Source organism: Alligator sinensis, unplaced genomic scaffold, assembly GCF_000455745.1.
Source record: "Alligator sinensis unplaced genomic scaffold, ASM45574v1 scaffold153_1, whole genome shotgun sequence".
NCBI classification, from domain to species: Eukaryota; Metazoa; Chordata; order Crocodylia; family Alligatoridae; genus Alligator; species Alligator sinensis.
Genome location: NW_005842099.1, coordinates 2,318,600 through 2,322,010, shown reverse-complemented (window position 1 = coordinate 2,322,010; position 3,411 = coordinate 2,318,600). Strand labels below are relative to the sequence as shown.

Genomic DNA, 3,411 nt, shown 5'->3' with positions numbered 1-3,411 from the left:
GGTCTGTGGGTTTCTTGTATACTGTGGTCTGTATTTTACCCTTCTGGATACTGATCATTGTGTCTAAAAAGGAGATGTTGGTGCTGGAGTATTCTAAAGAAAGTCGGATGGAGGGATGGTGATTGTTGAATTTCTGATGGAACTCAATCAGAGATTGTAGGTTTTCAGTCCAAATGATGAAGATGTCATCGATATAGCTTAAGTATAACAAGGGTTTGATGGTGCAGGTCTTGAGGAAATCTTCTTCCAGGTGACTCATAAAAAGGTTGGCATACTGTGGGGCCATTTTGGTGCCCATAGCTGTTCCCATTGTCTGGAGGAAGAGATGGTTATTCAAAGTAAAATTGTTGTGTGTGAGGATGAAGTGTGCAAGGTCACTAATATCTTTAGGTCTGTATTCTGAGTTGTAATCTTGTTCCTGTAGATATGTAAGGCAGGGTTGGATGCCATCCTGGTGTGGGATGTTGGTATATAGGCTGGTAACGTCCATGGTGGCTAGGATGGTGTTGCTGGGAAGGTGGTCTGTGTTTTTAAGTTTCCATAGAAAGTCTGTAGTGTCCTGTACAAAACTTGTTCTGTGAATGACAAGCGGTTTTAGGATTGATTCAACGAAACCTGATATTTCCTCAGTTAGGGTCCCATGGTTGGATATGATAGGTCTGCCGGGGTTCCCTTGCTTGTGGATTTTAGGGAGCATGTAAAAAGTCCCTGGGTTTGGTAGTGGGGGGATCAAGGTCTGTAGTTTTTTCTTGTAGTCCTGATGGAAATGATTTGATGGTATTATTGAGTTTCTTGGTGAAAAGGGGAGTAGGATCTTCTTGTAGTTCTTTGTAGTAGGTGGTGTCAGAGAGCTGTCTGTTGGCTTCCTTTATGTAGTCTTCACAGTTTAGGATGACTATGGCTCCTCCTTTATCTGCTGGTTTTATTACTATTTGGTGGTTAGATCTTAGAGATTCTGTGGCCTTTTTCTCTGGTAGAGCGAGGGTGTTATGGTGGCATGTGTTGCTGATTATTTCATCTTATAGATCCAGAATTATATTTTAATCTCATTACTATATTATCTCACATACACTGGGGTGTATTTATTAAGCAGGGAAGCTGATTTTCTGCCTCAGCAAGCCAACTGGGGAAAGTGAATTCCACAGCCAAGGGCCTCTCACTGAATGTGCCCTGCCTGCAGACCCTTCGTAATGAAAACTTGGGGTCGTCGGGTCAGACACCTCATCAGATCTCACCTGCTGTCCAGCTTATATGGGGAAGAGTTGATCTTTGAGTTAACTAAGACTTGACCCATATACAATGGCTTTTCAGAAAAAAGTGTGCATCTTTAATATGCTCAAGGAGATTGGACAGTGAAGGGGTGATGGACTCTTTTTTTGGGGGGGGAGGGAGGAATAGCCTCTACAAGCAGCTTTTGAATGTTGTATACTGACAATTCACATGCTTTGAGTTTACACTGAGGTCAACAAATTTTCTAATATCAGTGACTTACACAGTTCTGAGTAATAAAGTTTTTCTGATAAGTTCAGTGATGTGTGCATGTCCATGTGTGTCCATGTGGTTTGATACATGCAGTTTGTCATATACAATAATGTGGATTTTCAGGTGGGAAAAGTAGGGGACAACAGTTATTTTTGACAAGTCTTGCAAAGATACTGGGAATTTTTCTAACTCGATAAATATTTTAGAGCCTCATTCTCATTTATACACAGGCTGCTTTATATCACTTTGTCACATAAAGAGGCCTTGAAGTGCATATAAGTGTAACATATGCCCTGAAAAGCTATTGGAGTTTGTCTGGGGCTGTAAATATATGGTCTAAGGCAGCATTTCTCAACTCTTGGGTCGCAAGAATATATGAAAGGGTCATAAACAAACTTTAAAAACGGATTCTCCTTTAAAGGAGAAAAACATGGGAAACCGTGGGTTTCCCCTTTCAGGCTGGCAGAGTTCCAGCCTGCTTGGGGTTGCTTGAGGCCCCTCATGCCCCTGCCCTGGCTGCCCCATACACCCATTCCCCACACACTAGGGGGCTGGAAGGTGGGGGCAGGAGGGGCAGTGGGTCAGGCAGGAGGGGCAGTGGGTCAGGAATGAGGAGCGCTGGGTTGAAACTGGCCATCAATGTTTACAAACAGGTCCTGGTACAAAAAATGTTGAGAACCACAGATCAAAGGTACATGTTCAATACTAGGTGTAAGCAGCAATTCTGAAAGTTGAGCAAGAGGACATTGTCTTAAACATCTGCTGAGCCACTCTTGGATAATACAGCCGGATGTAAATGAAATGAGGGGCATGTGTGCACAACACTTTAAAGCGGGCTAAATGCTGTTGCACCGCTTTAATGGTGTCAGTGTTTTGCATGCCTTGGCAGCATATTGCACATTAATTCCAGCTGCTGTAGGAAATTCGGCGGCATAATGTGCCTTAAATGACTTGGGGTGCAGCAAACAAAACTTCTTCAAGGAGTTTTAGTTTGCTGCCCTTTCAGCTGTGGAGCGAAGCAGCGGGCTCTGTGCAGCTCCATGATTCTGACAGCAGCCCAGGAAAGCAGGCTCTGCCCAAGAAAAGTGGCTGGTGCTTCCCTCTGCAGCTGCGGTGCCCCTGGGGACCACCCGAGCCAGGTGCCTGCGAGCAGGTGCTGCCTGGAGAGGGGGCGCAGCTGCCTTGGAGGGACGCACTAGCCCTGCCCCCCCAGCCCAGGGACCACTCCGCCTGCTGGCAGCTCACCCTCTTCTCCCCTCCCCTCCCTACCGGAGAGGCAGGTAAGTCAGCAGGGTGTGTGCACGACACAGGAGTTTAATCAGCCCTAAATTGAAGGGGTGTTTTTTAAAACCCACCGCTTCAATTTAGGACCCCCGTTTCGTCTACACACAGGATAAGTTTATTAGGCAACATTGCTCAGTAAATTGGTGATGAAAGTCAGGAGACCAAAGTTCCCATGTGTTCCACTCACTCACCTTGGAAATAATTGATCCTTGTTACACTTCCATTTTTCACATCTGTAAGAGTCTAATCAAGCTAGCCAATCTGCTCTAAAGTGCTTACAGATCTATGGCTATCTTTCTGTTAAGAGGGCAGTTTCCTGGCCAGTCCATGACCTCTCTCTGTCATATGCCCTTAGGTAAAATTTTCACAAGCAGCAAAATAGCTTAGAAGTGGTGATTCCATTGAGTTTCAGTAAAGCACTTAGGAGCCTGAGTCTCATTTTTAGAAGTGATTTAGACCTTAGGTTACTAAGTCACTTAAATACATTTGGAATTTTACTCTACATGCCGCTTTTATTAAGCATCTCTGAAATGTGTATAAAAGGAGACGAAGGTGTGTTAAAGACTCACAGATTTCAGGGTCAGAAATAAACATCAGTGGATCATCTGATTTTCTGTATAACAGGTCAGATAATTTCACCCAGTT

At 44.4% G+C, this 3,411-nt stretch overlaps 1 protein-coding gene across 3 annotated transcripts in view; it reads left to right on the top strand.

Annotated features, from left to right (window-relative positions):
* PHACTR2 (phosphatase and actin regulator 2) overlaps positions 1-3,411 on the top strand; it is a 240,140-nt gene that overhangs the window by 118,940 nt on the left and 117,789 nt on the right. The window lies entirely within an intron of this gene.